The 19,543-nt window shown below is 38.4% G+C and overlaps 1 protein-coding gene across 4 annotated transcripts in view; it reads left to right on the top strand.

Annotated features, from left to right (window-relative positions):
* ST6GALNAC3 (ST6 N-acetylgalactosaminide alpha-2,6-sialyltransferase 3) overlaps positions 1–19,543 on the top strand; it is a 578,537-nt gene that overhangs the window by 171,987 nt on the left and 387,007 nt on the right. The gene's annotated exons all lie outside the window — the stretch shown is intronic.

Here is a 19,543-nt window from a genome sequence, read left to right on the forward strand (position 1 = left end):
GAAATAAAAACAAAAATAGCAAAACCCATGAAATATAGCAAAAACAGTATTGAGAGGGACATTTATAACATCAGCGTTTACAAACAAATAAATGCTCTAACAATGTATCTCAAGGACTTGTGAAAAACAATGAACAGGAGGCCTGACATGACAGAAATCACAGCAAAAACAAGGGGAATTGGAAAAAAAAAAAACCCTACAAATTGCAACAAGAAGGATCTATTTTTTTAGAAGATGAGCAAAACTAACTTTTAGCCAGAGTAACAACAGCAACAAAAAGCAAGAGAGAAAAACCAAGTAAAATTAGAACTGAAAAAGAAAACATCCTAAGAAACTAGTAAGGTGAACTCTTCTTGCTGAAAGATCCTTTGGTCATTATGTGGTGTCCCTCTTCATCTCTTTTAATATTTTTTCATGTCAAAGTGTATATTATCTGATATAAGAACGGCTACACCAAGTCTGGCCTGGCTGGGCAGGCAGTAGTAGTCTGGCTGGCAGCCAGACTTCCTCAGGGCTCCCCCAAGCCTTTCTGCCTGGGTAGGTAGTAGGGCTGCCTAAGGGTTCCCCCGAGTCTGACCTGGGCCGGGAGCAGGTAGGCTTGCCTCAGGGCTCCCGCAAGCCTGACCTGGGTGCTACTTTGCTGAGGGCAGTGGCTTTCTCTTTCAGTGACTTTCTGGCCTGCTCGTTTCTCTTCCTTTCCATTTTCCACATTGTGCTTCCTTTGTTTTCATCTTTCTTACTGTTGCCTTGGGATGTATGCATACCCTGCTGTGCTCTGTGGAGCAAAGTTATTACAGAAATCTAATAAATAATAAATTTCATTGCTCAGATGGATCAATACCATGCATGATAAGAAGAGGCCATTATGGAGAATGAAAGATGCACACGAGGATGCCCACAGCATGAGTCAGTCTTCAGCCTGGAGGAGCTGAGTCTTGTGAAATTCCACGCCACACAGGTCATCCTGCAGTATAGTGAAGACTTCTTTTATTAGTACGTCCATAGACTTTGTTATAGATTTGTTCCTTACCAGGTTTGGTGCTTGGAACTGGATTTGAGGAGATATCCTGCATGTAGGAGCTAAAATTTAGCTGAAGAAGGTGGACATTTTAGTCACAACGAATTGCAGTGCAGTGTTGTTCCCTTTCTAGACAGTGAACTGAAAATTCTGAGGGAAGAGGAACAGACTTTCCTTAAAGTGATGACATTGGACTTTAAGAACCTGTAGATTTCTTTTAGCTTCAAGAATTGAAATGGGTATGACACGAGCCATTTTCAAACAACAGAAAGGTGCGTGTGGATGCGTTGTGTATTGATGTTAACTATGGATTTTGATGGAGGAGTTCAGGCTTCTTCCTTTGGGTATTCTGAATTTTCCTTTACATGAAACAGTTTAGATTATTTTTTTTAAAGATTTATTTTATTTTCATTGGAAAGGTGGATATACAGAGAGGAGATACAGAGAGGAAGATCTTCCGTCTGCTGATTCACTCCCCAAGCAGGCCGCAATGGCTGGAGCTGAGCCAGTCTGAAGCCAGGAGCCTCTTTTCTGGGTCTCCCACGCAGGTGCAGGGTCCCAAAGCATTGGGCCATCCTCGACTGCTTTCCCAGGCCACAAGCAGGGAGCTGGATGCGAAGCAGGGCCGCTGGGATAGGAACCGTGCCAATATGGGATCCCGGGGTGTGTAAGGCAAGGACCTTAACCACTATGCTATAGCGCCTGGCCCACCGGTTTAGATTATTAACCTTGCTTTCATGTATCTGGGATTAATACTGTTTACAAGGAGGTGAGGCAAGAAAGGAGCAGAAGGATAAGGAGCCTCTGGGCACCAAATACACCGGTATGCCTTGTGTGGTTGTCAAGCCGTGAGCCCTGGGAAGGAGAAGTAACTGCCCAGACTTATAATCACTCTGACCCCGCTCCCCGCCCCCCACACAAAAACGAGCATAAGGCATGTTTTGTCCCAAGAACCTCTTTCCTCTAGTTTCCCAGTTCCCAAATATGGGAGCTAAATCAGCATCCGTGAACCTGACCAGTTAGTGCCAACTCTTCCTCAGTAGGGAGAGATGCAAAGGATGTCCAGAAAAAGACACTGAATTATCCTAGAAGGAAATATAACTTTCTCTCACAACTTTGTTGTAAGATCTGATGTGTGGCTGAGATGAAATGCAAAGCAGATAATTCTTTGTTAGGATCCTTTTTTTTTTGTTCTGGATTCTCTTTTAGTCTTTATATTTCTACCTTCCATGCTCAGGCTCTGTCCTCTAACTCATATTTATATTTGCCTATTAAGGTGGCCAGTGATAAATTAATTATGGGAGTGGCAAGTATCGTTATGCTCCTAAATCTGTGTTGTGAAATAGGTAAAACGTGTTCATTTTATATAAATTAAATAATAAGGGATATAACTTTTGGATAGATATGGATTTAAATACAACTACTACTAGGTTAGTTGCTGGGCACTGAGATAGTAATTATCTTATTCATAGTTTAACAGTAAACTGGTAAAGAAATTATGTCCTTACAGGCACTAGGAAGATGGAACAAAATAAACTGGATAATAGAGTTTATATAAATATATTTACCATTTATTATTCATTTCATATATATATATATATGTATATGTATATATTCAGAATTAGTTCCATATCAGTAGTGTAATATACTGGAAAGATCTTCAGATTGAGAGACTAAATCTATACAGTAGTAATTAGTTTTCTTTGAGCAACTTATATGCTAGTTTTAGTAGTTTTTTTAATTGAGAAAATGAGACCTATTTTGTTGGAGTTTTGCAGGAGGGTTAATTGGAAAAACACAAATAAAATTTCTGGCATAGCATTCTATGTGACACTTTAAAGTGTGAGCCCCTCTTCTCAGGTCTGCAGAAAGTTTCTAATGTTTAATTTTTTATGTCTCAGTTCTTGGCAGAGGTGAGGTATACCTAGTGACCCAATTTTGAGAACTACCTACTGGTTGTGTGTTAAATTTTGTTTTTTATTCCTCTTAGTTTGCCATAATTCTCCATTTCTGATCTTTCTTTATTGTGAAGTATGGCCACATGTGACTTTTTTCATCAGTGGGATGTTAAGGAGAAACCAGGTGTGCTGCTTTCAGACTTGACCATCAGCTTCCTCAGAACTCTCCTCTATTTTTAATCTAGTTTCTAATCAAGATCGGGATGCACTGGGGTACGTGGGAAGCTGATCCAGTCAACTGTGGCCTTGTCAGAGTCCTTGAGTGTCTGTTGAACTGAGCTCACCACCAGTAACGTACAAACACATCTGTGTGAGCTTGCACATGTAGACATGCAGAAATGGGACATATAGAAATAAACTACTATGGTTGAACCATGTAATTTTGGGTCTTTTTATTCAGGCAGTTTATTTTACTCTAATTCTCATTATTTCCTATTATTTCTAAATATGATTGAAATAGCTAGGAAAACCTATCATTGAATCTTGCAGCAGAGTTTGGCTTAAATCAGCTGTATGCCTCACAGGCGTGTGATTCTTTTATTTACCTATTCATTCTTACTCTACCTTGAGAAAGAATTATGATGATCTGTATGACTTTATTCTTGGGTCTCGGATAATTTGCCTGAAAAACATGTCATCATGGAATTCTTGTTGAGGTTAATTAGGATAATGCATGTTAGAATTTTACATTTATAGAGTCCTGTAGAAGTTCACTGTCTAGAATGTAGCTACAAGTCATATGTTGCTAATTAGTATTTGAAAAATAATTTATTTTGAGATGCTGTATAAAAATTAACACTGAAATTTGCAGACTGAGTACACACAAAGGTCAAGTAAAAATTAAATATATTGATTATATACTGAAATAATATTTTGTAATATATTGAATTAAGTATGTTGTTGAAGTTAATTTGCCATTTTTGATTTTATGTGACTACTGAAAAATTAAGATTACTTCCAGAGTTGACATTTCATTTCTCTGAGCCATCCCTACTGCAGACATAAGGCATGATGGTACTTCAAAAAGTTAATGGAAAAGTGTTATTAAGAAATGAGATAGTTTTGAACAAAAGTTTTGGAGTGCACGCATAGTTTTTTATAACATACATTCTTCATGAACTTCTTGGAAACTCATCATATTTGATGCAAATACACATCCTGTGATACTGCTTCATGTACTAGAAAATAGGAAGTGGAAAACAAAATTTTTTTAAGTGGAAATGATGGCTCTTATCTTGCAGGACTGTAATTCAGAGTGAAGCGCTCTCATGAAAAAAGTGCATGATTTACGGAAGCTGTTCCACCAGTGGTAGCTGTTGTTATTCCTCTACCTTTTTTAGTCATCCAATAGCTGCTTCCACAATCTTGCAGGCTATACTGACTCTGAATTTTCTCATTAAGTAAAAGGCCGTTGTTTCTTGTTTTAAAAGCTCTCTATAATCTATTGGCAACATCAGCGCTGAGATAGTTTTTGCTCTCCTGTACATTCTTTCTTTAAATGTCACCATCTCCCTAAGCATCCAGTGGTAACAGCTAACCTGTCTCTGGATCTAATCTAAGGAAATTGAGAGCAATTAGCTTCTTTGGTATTAGGGAAATGAATTACAAGTCTAGCAATCTCTGTGTAAAGTCTTTGGCTTAGTGAATATTTTCAAAATCCAATCACTACTATGTAAGTTCCAAAGGAGGGATAGAACTCCTTTTTTTTTTTGGTATAAAAGCCAAAATATTTATTTTTTTGCATAAAGCATATCCTTTATTATTTTTTCTTTTTTAAAGGTAGTTTTACAGAGAGAATGCCAATGAGAGAGAGAAAAAAAAAGAGAGAGGAAGAGAGTGAGAGAGAAAAAAGGGAGAGATCTGCCATCCACTGATTCTCTCCATAAATGACTGCAGTAGTCAGAGTTGAACTAATTTGAAGCTGGGAGCCTGGAACTTCTTTGGGGCCTCCTGTGTGGGGACAGGGGTCCAAGGACTTGAACTATCCTCTGCTGCTCTCCGAGGTCACAAGCTTAGGGCTGGTTTGGAAGTAGAGCAGCTGGGACATGAACTGGCACCTATACAGGATGCTGGTGTCACCTGAGGAAGATTAGCTTAACACTCCACCGCCCATCCTTTAAAGCTTGTCTTCCAATACTACTATGTAGGAAAAAAAAAATTGTTTTCCTCTTTTGTCTTTTCTTTTCCTCTTGTCATCTTCTCTTTTGTACCTCCCCCTTTGTCTGTCTTTTATATCATTTTTTAGAGATTTTATTTTTATTGGAAACTCAGATACACAGAGAGGAGGAGAGAGAGAGGAAAATCTTCTGTCTGCTGATTCACTCCCAAGTGGCCACAATAGCTGGAGCTGCGCTGATCCGAATCCAGGTACCCGTAGCCTCTTCTGGGTCTCCCAAGCGAGTGCAGAGTCCCAAGGTTTTGGGCTGTCCTTAGCTGCTTTCCCAGGCCACAGGCAGGGAGTTGGATGGGAAGCGGAGTCACTGGTTTAAGTATTTAGCCCAAATGGGATCCCAGTGCATGCAAGGTGAGGACTTTAGCTGCTAGGTTACCATGATGGGCCCTCTTTTACACTTTTTTTTTAATTTCTCCTCTGCTCTCTTTCCCTCTGACTTTCCCTCAATTTTCCTTTGTTCCCAAAGACAGAGATGGAAGAGGAAAAACAAAACAGAATGATTGAGAAACTATACCATCTGTGCCCGTAGACCCCAAAGTCACCAGAACACAGCATTTATAAATGTTTTCTCAAAGCACAGGAACATCATTACGGCAATAAATTTGTATTTTTACTTATTTGGAGGGCAAAGGAAACTCATGTGAGGAGAAGGGAAGGAAGAGAGTGTGGAGAGAGAAAGAGAGATTGAAACCAGTGCCAGGATGACCACCTCAAGGAAACAGGCAGAAACTGGGCAGCTGGGACTTCATCCTGTGCATCAGAATGGGATGCAGGCATCTTAGTAGCAGTTTAACACACTGTGCCACGGTAAAGTCTGCTCTACAGATTCTTGACACCATTGTTCCCCTCTTATTTCCTTGAGGAGGTAGGTGATCTTGAGAGGGTGATAGCTATTTTTAAGTGATAGCTATGCTGAGCTTTATTTCACTTTCACCTAAATTCACCAATTTATCGTATTCAGAGCTATACAACCATCTCTTCTGTCTGATTTCTTTCTACCATCTTCATTCCTTTAGTTCTTTATAAAACTAAACTTATTTTTTCTATTCTCTTTCCTCAACTGCTGTCTATTCCCATTTAACTTTTTGTATGTGTATTTGCTAATCCTGCTGATTTTCGACAAATGAAATAATTTAATTTGTGGCCTTTTGTGTATGCTTCTTTTAATGTTAGATTAATATTAAGAGGTTCATTCATATTGTAGTGAATAGCCGTACTTCTTGTTTAATCAAAAATATCACGTTGTATGAATTTATCAAGCTTTCTTCATTCACTATTTTTATTTACTTTTAGGATATTATTAATAATGTTGCAATGAACATTTGTGTACAACTTTTATGGGAACATGTTGATTTCCTTTGAGTATATGAGAGTACTTCAAAAAGTTTGTGGAAAATCAGATTGAAAGATGAGTTAGGAGCAGTGGGTTGGTACTGGTTAAGGATTGCTCGGTGTGCTCTGTACATGCCTGGGTTTTGGTTCCTAATTCTATTCAGAATACCAGATTCGTGCTAATACCTACGAAGCAGTAATTGATGGGTTGAGCTCCTGGCTCCTGGCTTTGTCCTGGCCCAGTCCCACCTATTTTGGGCATGTGGGAGTGAGTCAACAGTGGAAGATCTCTGTTTTCCTCTTATTCTTGCTCTCTTTTCAAAAGAAAATATGAGTTGCTTTGTTTAAAAAAATTGGAGATAGGTTCATATGAGGGGGTTTTCAAGAAATGAATGTGGGGCCTGGCATGACAGCATAGTGGTTAAAGTCCTCGCCTTGCACGCACTGGGATCCCATATGGGCACCAGTTCTAATCCCGGCGGTCCAGCTTCCCATCCAGCTCCATGCTTGTGGCCTGGGAAAGCAGTCGAGGACGGCCTTGGGACTCTTCCATGTGGGAGACCCGGAAGAGCTCCTGGCTCCTGGCTTCGGGTTGGCTCAGCTCCAGCCGTTGTGGCTTCTTGGGGAGTGACTCATCAGATGGAAGATCTTCCTCTCTGTCTCTCTTCCTCTGTATATCCGCCTTTCCAATAAAAATAAATAAATGTTAAAAAGAAAGAAATTACTGTACAATAAGTATTATTAAAAAGAAACTACATAGATTTTTGAAATACTTTGGTATACTTCAGATTGAAAATGCTGCACCATATTATGTATATTTAACTGCCAAACTGATTTCAAAACTGTATCATTTTGCGATCCTGCTAGGAATGTGAGAGGGACACCATTTTTCTATATTCTTGCTAACACTTGCTACAGTCTATCTTTGTTATTTTAAACATCCTAGGTGAGTACACAGTATGAAAGCCTTTGGTTTCGATTTGCATTTTCTCCACCGAGATATTTTTATGTCTTTGGAGAAATTCCCCTTTGCATATTGTGAAAATGGAATTGCTTTCCTTTGTTTTGTTGAGTAGTAGGAGTGGCTTATATATATATATCCCTTGTGTAAGTTGCTTAACAAACATAAGGGGTGTAAATATTTTGTTCCATTTAATGCATTTTTTCATTTTCTTAGTGATATCCATTTGTAATATGACATGTTTAATTTTGATGGAGCCCACTTAATTTTTTTTTTTATCTTGTGGTTTGGGTATCACATCTTAAGAATCATGTCCTAATTCAGGGATGTTTTTCTCATTTCTTTAAAAACAGAGATATACGGAGAGGATGGTTTGTAATTTCTAACCAATCCTTGTCAGGCCTCCGTGGCTCCCAGATGAAGTTTTGGCTGTGCTACCAAAGGAATGTTAAAATCTTATTTTCATAGCTAGCTGGTGGTGTGAGGAGAGCACAGCTGCCAGGCATTTGGACTCTGCAGCCATCACCTTAATTGGACATTCCTCACCCCTCTCCTATGACTTGTTAATGACTTTTTAAGTGAGAGACACCAGCCAAGTCAGTTAGACTATTTGGCAAGTCAATTCCTGCTCTCCTAGAGGCAGTAATCCATGGAAAACAAGCAGAAGCCTTCAGCCAGGAGGAAGTCTGAATTTCATTTGCAGAAGTGAAAGAGGAAGAGATGTTGTAGATAGTCTCAGAAGTTTCCACGTGCACTTCAAAGGCTCTCTGGACAAAGGACTTCTTACCTGTTGTCAGTCTCTCACCCTCACCTCTTATACATACGTTTCTTAAGGCTGCTGCATGGTTGTGATTGGGGGGTGCTTGCTCTGAGTTGCTTCTCCTCATTGGAAGAAATAGGAAACAAACAGGAAATAATTAGAAATAATATGCTAAAATCATAATATACTTCATATATTCCTCATTTTAGTGCATGGTGAATTCCATTAGCCGTTCTCTCTCTTATTTATGACTTATTTTATTGGAAAGGCAGATTTACAGAAAGAAGGAGATACGTTGAGAAAGATCTATCCTCTGGTTTACCCCCCCCAAGTGGCCGCAAAGGCCAATGCTGAGCCATTCTGAAACCAGGAGTCTTGTGCTTCTTTTGGGTCTCCCACATGGGGTACAGGTTCAAAGACTTTGGTCCATCCTGTGTTGTTTTCCCAGGTCTCCAGCAGGAGCTGGATGGGAAGTGGAGCAGCGGGGGTACAAACCAGCACCCATGTGGGATCCTGGCGCTTATAAGGTCGGGATTTAGTCACTGAGCTATATGCCAGCCCTCATCATCCATTTTCAGTTTGATCCCTTGAAATGTAAACTCACCTATAAATTTCCAAATCTGACCATTTTCCAAATCTTTCATAGCCTTGATATTTTTCTAGAATCTACGCTGAATTTACACCTGTTTATATGCATCCTCACATAAAAATCCTGGTAGCACAAGTTTCACAGATGTAAAGTGGAGATTTTTGTTTTGTTTTTTAATCTCTTCTTTATCTCCTCTTATGTGCATACCAGTCTGTTCTCTTTCCATGGCACAACTAGCTACCCTAATGACCAATTTGTCCTTTCTCACCATCACACTACTAGTTCTAGTCTGTTTATACTCCTTGCTTTCCAGTCTTACCTTGTTCAGACATTCTTTTGTGAATATTTTGAGCTAAGGCTGTTTCCACACACAATTTCTCCTCTAATGCCTTGTCTACATTTCTGCCAAAGTAATTTTTCAAGACCACAAACCTCATTCTGCCAGTCCTTTGTTCACACATCTTCAGTGTCTCTTGAGTGCCTGGAGAATCAGGATTACATCTTTATTCATCTTATGTGTGCCTGCTAAGTTTTGCCCGAACCTCAGATTCTAGCCCTACGTCACTAGCTCTAAATTCCTCTCTGTTCATCACCTGATGATCTTCTCTGTGTGCTTTGTCTATTATCTTTCCTCTGTCTTAAGGATCCTCTCTTCTCTGGTTATTGTCTACTCAGTCTTAACATTTCTGGACTCAAGTGAACTCCGAATATCTTCCTGGAAACGTATGGAAACTTGCACAGACATCTGTTATGGTTATTAATCATATTTGGAATTATGTGCAAGTTTTTATTTGATTCTAATCTATTGATTTTACCCTGTCTATGTGTTTTCTCAATTCCTTCCTTAATTTCCCTTGTTCTCAATCTCTGTACTAACTCTGTATGCATAAACTCCTTTGCATCTAGATAAAAAAGAACTGCTTAATTGAGTACCTGCTTAAGGCTTTGCTCAAATGAGCTGTCTCATAGGGATCAAGGGATGAGTTTACTAGAGCAAGTATGATTGGAATTTTCTTACCCACTTGGAAGCAGCATGTCAAAATTTCAAATTGGTCTCCAGTATGGTTTAAGTAATTTTTGTGCGATAGTTTTTGTTATTGGATGATAGAGGGTTTTCTTGGAAATCAAAAGTAAGAATAATCAAATGAGAGTCATTTAATGGTACTGAGTTCCCCTTGGCAGACAAGGGCCAAGGATTAAGCCTGAAATGGCTCATTTAACCTTGTGTATGGCGCTCTGTAATAAAGGTGACACTATAATTGGCAGTTACATGGACACTTGCATTAGATTCAGAAGGTAGTGGAATCTGGGATTCTGGATTTTATTTGTGGTCAATTGTATAACTTACCTGAATCTGCTACTATGCTATAAAAAATGTTCTCCATAGTTTTGCAGGAATGAATAAGATAATACACATGCTGTGATTAAAGCCAAGTGTTTATATGTGTCAATGAATTTTCAAATGAGAGCCATTTCATATTCATTTTGAAAAGAATATATATTTCTAACATATCTATCCAGTAACCTTGAGGGACGGTCTCCTCTTTTTATTTCTTGGGCTGGGCACAGGCTGTAATTCACGGATGTTATTATTACTAAGAAAGTTGTGCCCTGAAAGCCAGTGAATTGAAATTGTGCCAAGTGAAATTCTTGCTAGAGTTTATCCTTGGGTGTATTTAAATAGCAATGTACACTGGTGTAAACACAGCTGAAAAATGCTGTTATTGAATTTAAGAATCTCTTTTCTGTAATATTAAGACATCTCGATTTAATTGGTGAGCTTCTCTGTGAGAGTGTTCAATTGAAATGAGGTTTGTGGAATGCAAAATCATAAGGAAGTCTTTTACAGAGCAAAGATTGCTGATGAACTCTACCTTATTGCTGTGTATCAGAAATTAAATCACTGTCTATTGTCATGAACTGATCGATCAAATTCTCTGTTTGATGGTAAAATGCTAGAGGTAGACAAAATGAGGATACAAAGTAGAATTTTACCATTTTTGTGTTGTGTGACTTACTTTATGGTGTTGGAAGTACCCTTCGTTTGCTGGACTAAAATACTTTCAGTTAGTGTTTTTATAGAATATGAAAATATAAATCAACACACCAAAGAATCAGAGGAGGTTGGAAGGAAAGATAATAGAATAGTGTTAAGTTTTGCCTTAAAAAATCCTAGCAGCTGTGGGCTCTATGATTGGATTTTTCACCTTAAACCTTGTTACATCATTATTCTTTTGGCAAATTGGAGACAAGGAGGTTGCTCTGTTTCTTTCTTGAAGAAGGAAATATATGTGAGTATTTGTAGAGGTGCTGTAAGTCCAGGACAGGAAAATACTGTCATGAATATCTTTGGGATTTGTTTATAGATGGGGTAATTAACTGAAGATGTTCAGCCTCAGGATGGGTATTTGGTCTATTTAAATATCTGTATCCCAGCTCCTCTCTCAATTCCAGATTCTTGTTAATGTACACCCTGGGAGGTAATATGTGGTGGCTCTCGTAGTTGAGTCCTTTCCACTTGCATAGGAGACCAGACTGAGCTCCTGTCTCCTCCTGCTGACTCAGTTACAGGCATTGTTTGATGAGCCAGCAGATGGAAGCTCTGTTTGTATCACTTGGCTTCTCAAGTAAGAACTTTAAAAAATGTCAAGTATTTCAGCATTAAAGCTCCCAGTGTGCCTGAGCTGACACAGAATCAAAAATCTTCCAAGATCACAGTGGAGAGGTTGACCATGTAGCATGTCTCAAAAATATGAAGCATCAGACTTCAAATAGTCCATGCCAACTCTGGAATGTATTTCATGCTCTATGTTGTCAAATTACAGAATTCTTTTACTGCGTCTTATTTGAGATGAACTCAATTGGAGCAGTCTTCTATGGAAAATGATCAATGCAATTGTGTTAACCTTGATCACCATGGTGATCTGCAGGTGTTGGCTTGACTGAGAACACTGAAAGGCAGGCAAAACAGCATCTGCCACTCTGAGGCCCAGGCAGACCCTTGCACAGAACCTTCTGATTTTGTTTGTAGTGTTCTCACAGATGGCATGAGCTGTTGATTATAATCAGTTCTCTGTGTGCTTGGCTCAAATCTTGCAGTGATTTCTGTGGAAAGATGGTGAATGAAGAGCAGATCAGGAAATCTTTTTTAAGATTCTGAAGGCCCCTCAGTCAGCAGTTAAGAAGGGAATGGTGTAAATGAGCTAGAGCCCTTCTGAGAATGAAATCGTGACCTAGAGATACTTTATGTTTGAATTTTCATTGCATCAGGAAAATAGTCCTATGAAATCGTGAAACTTAGAAATACTGTAGCTATGCTAACTGTACACCACTGATTAGTATGTTATTTCCTCTGTGTTTGGGAGAGTTACTGTGTCTTGGCCCAGGTGGAATCAGAAGAGAATATGCTTCAATGCTGTAAGAAGCACAGGAGTGTTAAGTTGAACGTTAGTGAGCTTAGTTGCCATTACGGAAGCTACTGTGGAATTAGTGACTCAGCCTTCATCAGGATGGCAAAGCTGTTTCATGCCGTGCCTTTGATTTTTTTACCCCCTTCAGTTTGTTAGAAGTCTCTCTTTTGTGCAGGAAGAAAATGACAATTATCTTCCCCTTCTGCTGTTTCCATTTTTGGTAAGCGGTGGGCAGAGTTGATATTGGACCAAATTTCAAAGGCTGTTTGTGTTAAGAATCATCCCCTGCTGAAAATGGCAAAATGACAGGGGAGAGACTGTAAATCGCTTTTATTTTACCAGGCTCAACCTTTTCCAAAGGTCAAATTCAAGGCTGTGCTATAGACCTGGAGAAATTTAGCCATTGCCACACCTGCCTGTGAATTTGTGGTCTTAGAGCTGTCCTGAAATTTATATTAAGATATCTTCTTTTTTATGCATTATCACAAGGCACAATTTCAAGAAATTAAGTGTAAAGATCTGAGCAGCTTTTATTAGCAACCCATACCTTGAGAAGCATCCTGTCTATGACATAGGAAAGTACCCAGCTGGGCTACCAGAGGGGTCAGGTTTCCAGTATATGTAAGTGGGAAAAAGTAAATTACAGTGTTCTAGAACATGACTTGACACTTGTGGTCAAGTTACTTTGCTTAGGTTAAAGCAGAAGGAGTATTCATATGATGCTGGATCAGGAAAGTTCGGCTATTGGTAGCTATAAGTTACCTCTTTTCTGGAAAACTGACCTCTTTCCAAATTCAATTTGATTTTCCAAATATCTGTCATGCAGTTCTGGTTTGCTCTGGTCTATAGAGGCTAACACAAGAGCTCAGCCTAAATCAGTGACTTGCTACAAATTTTATTTAAGGTTTACCTACAGACTTGTGTCAGTTTTAATTCTCTGTGCCAATTTATTTACCCTGTATCACCCACTGAGTTGTTTGTGTTTGCAAGGAATTGGAAGTACTTTTAATAGGTGGTCAGTGTGAATGAAGTGCAGTTAAATTACAAATTTTTATAGAAAGAAACGGTGTGTGTTATGACCATCTGCATTTTGGATTATTGCTTCTTTTTTGTTCTACCTGTTCTGTAGTACTTTTCCATCAGTAAAAATATGGACGAGTCAATTGGACTGCCTCTCTGGAGAGACATAAAGTGAGATTGGGAATGAAATCTTGCAGAGGTTGCAAGCTGGCCCTGCAAGGCTGAATTCCTTCCTTCTATGTGCTGTGTTTAGTTGTGAAAATTTAAATGCATTTAAATGGCTCTCAAATGCAGTTTGCTACAGTCCCCATTGCTCTTTAATGTCTTGTACCCTGCCTCTTTCATGACTTTGTTGCCTGTCTGGTCTCTAAACTAATTGAAATTTGCAGTCCCTGGTACAAGGATGAGTTCCTACTATGAAACTGTGGGTGCTTACACTAAGGACTTATTCTTTCTTATCTTGCAAAAAAGATAGCTATAGGGGAACAGTAATTGGAAACTAAAGGGGTTGAAAGAAAGCAAGGGCAAAAGCAAAAGTCAGTGTAAAAAGCAGGAAAGTAATGATGTAAGAAAACAAAATAAACATCAAGCACATTACCATGAGAGGTTTTATAAAAGAAAAGGGAAAGTAAAGTATCCTGGTACAAGAGAACAATGAAAGTTAAGAATTACTTAACAAGACTGTCAGTGGTAACACACACATACATAACGAATGCAATTGGACAATATTGTAGCTGTGTCTCAACTCTGATTTGACAAAGATGAAAATGTAAGCATTTTTTTTTTAAAAATTAAGGATCTGAAATCTCGTTTGAAAATATGTTTCTAATTTCTTTACTATTTAACTGTATAACAAGGATAAAATTCTGAAAGTTTAAAATAAGAAAAGAAAGTGATAATGTCTTCTCTCTATCCTTCAATTAAATTTCTCTGGAACGACCATTGTTAAACAAATTGCAGATCCTCCACTTTTCAAAATTGTCATCATTTCAAAAGACAATGCTTCTGCAAGAAAAGCCCATGTATTTGGATTATTCCTTGATCATAACAAAAAGACACTGAATTTCAGAGGCAGCAAGAGACTCCATTAAGGGTGCAAAACGTAGTAGTGGAAATGAAAGCAAGTTACTGAACACGTAGCTTTCCCACAGGGTAGGTGCATGTTAAAGTGGTGTCATAAGTGGCTTCCTACTGCTTTCATGAGTTTAAACTGTACCAACGAAACATAAAATACAAGCCAATTTAAAGCATGAAAATTTGGAGGATACAATTGGTTAGGTGAGAGATTTTTAAAAAATACTTGAAAGTATCTTCTTTTCATATTTATTGTGGGTCCATAAGATGATAGTAGGTATTTTCAAGGAAGTGGTTTGAAGTCTGTAAAAGTCTAAGCATGTAAAATTACTTCAGTTGTATGCTTTTTTTATTTCTAAATCTCCAGAAGACTTGAGAAAACAAGTATTCTGTAAGTTATAAACAGGACACATTGGATAGGGATTTTGCAGGAGTGAGAAGAAGATTCCAGTCACAAAAATTAAAATTAGAGTGATCTGAGGCATTCTTAGTTCTCTGAATATCCTGTCCATATTCATGCTGTTGATTATGTCTCTAAAGAAACTTATAAAACCAGATGTCTAGCTGGCAATTGGTTTTGATGAATCTCCAAAATCCCAGCATTGAGAAAATTTGACAGTTGTCAGAAAGCATCTAGTTCTTATGAGTCAGCCTGAGAATTTTCTTATCTGTTCCAAATATAGAACTATTACAGGGAGGTATTGCATCAGAGTGTCATGTTTATAAAGAAGGTTTCAGAGCATACTGTTTAATCCCCCAATTTTTTAAAATGACAGTTCATTTTCTTGGATGTCAAAAGATGCTTTAATACCCATAGTGCACGAATATGGTTTTTATTATCACCAATCAAAATGTCTTGGTATTTCTTAATTTTAAAAGTTCATTTTAAAGGAATTACATTGTCAATAATTCCCACCAGGACCCTGAAATGCCTTCTCCAAGTGATTCCAAAACCTAGGTGTGTGTCAGAATAGTTTGGGTGCGGGCGTGCTTGTTAACTATACATCTACTAGGGATCCCCTGCCCTCTCTAGACTCTCAGTAAATCTAGGATCATTGGAATCCAGGCATCTGTGTTAATAACAAGTATCATGGCCAGTTCTGAATCACAGTCAGGGTTTTTTTTTTTTTTTTCCTTGATCTTTACATAGTTGATTAGGGCTCAAAGAGTCAAGGGCTACAGGAAAGTGGGGAAGACCATTGTTTCCACATTCTCTGCTTTCCTTCCTATAAATGGGGGAAGGGAATAGACAAAAGGAGAAGCCACACCCAGCCTCCCAACCATCTCAGGGTCCCGGTTGGCTGTCCTGATTCATTTCAGTTTTCCTGTGCCTTTAGTTGTGCTGTTCAGTAACTCCTCTTAGCACTGCATTTACTCCAGTAAATCCTTTCATGATTTACTCTTTCATTGGCCCACTCTGAGATCTTCTGCTCTACGCCTGTTTTGTTGTTGTTTGTTTGTTTGTTTGTTTTTTGCCTATACCACTGTTCACCAATGAAATGATGTTTTTTGCCTATACCACTGTTCACCAATGAAATGATAGCTTCTAAAATGAACCAAAATTCATGAGAGGTATAATTTGAGCAGGTGTGACTGGTTATTCTGCTGAATATTGTAAGAAAAAAGACTGACAGAAGCCGAATGATGTTATTTTTGTCTAGTGTCTTTACATTCTTGGTTGTTTCTTCTTTGATCAAATGGAACCATATGCAGAATCCTACCGTATAAAGAAAGCAGAAGGAAGTGCAGGTGCTGGGGCTGTCAGCCCTGCTCTGTTGGCCTCCTGTGACTCAAGGGTTGGGGTGCCCAGATCCCTGTGCTTCAAATGACCTTCAGATCTGATATAACCTTGTGCTTTTGTGTCTCAGATAAAACTAATAGGCATATTGCAGTGGCTTTTTAATATTTAAATAATCTAGTATAATTCACCCTTTCTTCATGTGGAATTGGTTCTTAATTTAAGTGATTCTCATGTAATCTAAAGTGTTTTTCATCATGAACGCACCTCTGGCTTTAATAGTAAAATTCAATTATAAAATTTGAGGAAGTGTTAAGTTTAATTTTTTGGAAGAAGACGACCTTTCAATAAACATTTTTAAGCATTTTTGGCATAGCACAATTCCATTTATAAAGTATAGTATATTTCCTTATAAAATTGCATGACCTGTAAGCCAGAAGGCCAGGTAGTTTCATCCAATATTGTGACTTCAGGTTCTTGCTTCCTTAGCTCTTTAAAGAAGTATTCAGATTTAACACGGATGGGTTGATGTCCAGATCATAATTCCAAAGCCATCAGTGTTTCAGGTTTGGCTGGGAAAAGAAATCAATTTTATTGTCACTTGAAGACTCCCCTGGGATGAAACAGTATTTGGAGAAAGCTGTGCATTTTAAAATGTCAACTTTTCAAAGGTTTGGAATTTGCTTAAAGTATAAATAATCCCTGACTTAATAGATTGTATTTTGGTAGGGCTGAGCATAGATTGCTTTGTGAAATGTAACATTTAGCTTTCAAAGGCTTGGCAGTCTAGTTGCAAAGAAGGATCTACCAATAAAAAAATAAAGTGAACCCAAATGAAGGGCTCAGGCACGTTATAGGATAGAATGTATGATGTAATTGAAGAAATCAAAATCACCTGGAAAATATCTTTGCATATATTTTGACCCTCAAAATGTACCTCCTCTTGAAATTTTCTAGTAAACTGAGGGCATTACAAGCTTTAATTTTTTCAAATGTGGTAGGGCTGTCTTGTTTCTTTGAAAGGATTTGTATTCTCCCTGCCTTTTCAATCCAGTTTTCCTATTTTATATGCTATACGCCAAACCTCATTCAGGGAAATAAAAGATGAATTCATCCTCTGAAAGAATGCAGACTTATGATGCTCAGTTAAAATGGCCATTCTTTCTTTGAGGAGGTGAAACAAATTAAATATATGGGTAGAGAGGCAATAAAATAAAGTTCTTTTAGGTTACCATGTATTTCAGAAATATCAAAAACAGTTACAGTAATAGAACGTTCAACAGGTAGAAGAAGCCAGCTACTATACAGGAAGGGACTAAGTACTTCAGAGACCCACTTGAATGGTAATATGAGGGTACTGCAAAAAATGTTGAGAAATGGGACCAGAGGTAAGTTTGTTTTGATGCAAAACTGTGAGATCTGTGTGTTTTTTCATTGTTTTTCCATCCATACATTTCCATAACATTTTTGAAGATTCTCTTAGGTAGTGGTCTGTAAATCCTGGCTGTTCTGCCGTCTGAATAAGTAGCTTGACCAGAGTGTATTCCATTTTATGTGATAAAATCTATCATATGTACTGTTGCATAATGTGCTTAAATCGAGCCTGGAGTCCAGGCAGTGCTCAACAAATATTCACTGGTATCACCACCACCACTACCACCATCATCATCCTTCTGTAATAAAAATTGAACCTTTCTCACTGAGTAAGTCCATACCTCTTTACCAAAGGTTTGTTTTAATTGGTTGAAGTACAAGCAATATTGTATGGATTGCAGTGAGGAAGCCTATTAAGAGAAATGGGTGCTGTGACCTTCATGGTGCTGAAAATAACACCTTTTGGGTTGGTGTATGAATATTGCTGTGGAGTCACACACTCTGAAAATGCATTTAACTGATTTTGGGATGACAGCATTCCCTCTGCTGATAAGCTTGCATTTATTTGCAAAGCAGCTGATATTGTTCAAAAATTAATAGAGTTGGTCTAGAGTGAATGGGGACTGATGCGTCTGCTGCTTTCTGTCTCTGGCCCTAACCTAAATTTTTTTTCCCTTCTCCCCACCCCACCCCCCGACTGGGCATGGGATAACTAATTAGTATATCTTCTTTCAGGTAGTAGAACCCAAAGACTTGTGGGCTATTTGTGATCATAGCAAGCAGGAGGCTGGGAGACCATACTTCACATTTGGAAGAACCCTGGTTGAAAATGTGGGAGGGAAGCTGGGCTGTTCAAGAGTACCATGTGGCTGCCTACTCAGAAAATTTTGAAATGGAAAGATGTTGGAACAGAAAAATCAAATGTCATTTATTCATCAGCCCACGCTTTCACAAGTACCTTCTTGGAAGCCTAAGCATATTCTTTGTGTTGGTGGCCTTTTAAATGTCAATCTGCAGAAGGATGTCTGTTCTCTGTAAAGGCTGATATTGAAGAGTTAGATACTATTTAAAATAATAGCCATTACTTGCTCAGTACTTGCCATGTGCCGATAACTGTGCTCAGCACTTTCTTTACATTATTTCATTCAGCTGTGACACTATTCCAGTGAGATTGTTACCATCATCATTGTTTAGCTGATGAATGTGAGATTTATTTATTTATTGCTTTGAAAAAGATTTATTTTTTATTTTTATGGGAAAGGCAGATTTATAGACAGATGGAGAGATGAAAAGATCTTACATTCACTCGCCAAATGCCTGCAACTCCCAGAGCTGGGTCAAAGCCAGGAACAAGGGTTTCCTACATGCATGCAAAGTCCCAAAGCTTTGGGCCATCCTCCATGGCTTTCCCAGACCACAAGCAGAGAGCTAGATGAGAAATGAAGCACTTGTAGTTAGAGGATTAATCGGTTGACCCATGATGCTGGTCCCTGTTTATTTATTTGAAAGTCAGAGTTTCAGTTCAAAGGGAGCGAGGGGAAAAAGGGATCTTCCATCTGTTGGTTCATTCCCCGAATGACCACAACAGCTGAGATGGAGGAGACTGAAGCCAGGAGCCTGGGATTCCTTCCAAGTCTCCCACATGGCTGGCAGGAGCTAAAAACAGTTTTGCTGTCTTCCTCTGCTTTCCAGATGTGTTATTAGAAGGATTGGAAATGGAATAGCCCGGACTGAATGGGTGCCTATGCAGGAAGCCAGCAAAGCAGGGGCTGGTATAACTTACTGTGCTGTTGTGCTGTAACACCTATTCCAGTCTCGTTCTTAAACATATTTTTAAGCATTTAAAAAAGTTAAAATATTGTAGGCATTCATGTAGATTAATATGTATATATCTGTCTTTAAAATTGGAGAGTGGACAAGACTGACATACTTACGTGTTCAGTATTTTTTGATATTTGTATATATAATGGGGTAACAGTCAAGAAAATATGTGTATACTGCCTCACATATTTGTCATTTTTTTGAAATGAGGATACTTAGAGTCCAACCCCTTAGCAGTTTTTGAATATATACTATAATTTTGCTAGGTATTATTTACATTATGTACAGTAGACTTTGAATTATTCCTCTTGCCTA

Source organism: Ochotona princeps, chromosome 2 (assembly GCF_030435755.1).
Source record: "Ochotona princeps isolate mOchPri1 chromosome 2, mOchPri1.hap1, whole genome shotgun sequence".
Classification (NCBI taxonomy): domain Eukaryota; kingdom Metazoa; phylum Chordata; class Mammalia; order Lagomorpha; family Ochotonidae; genus Ochotona; species Ochotona princeps.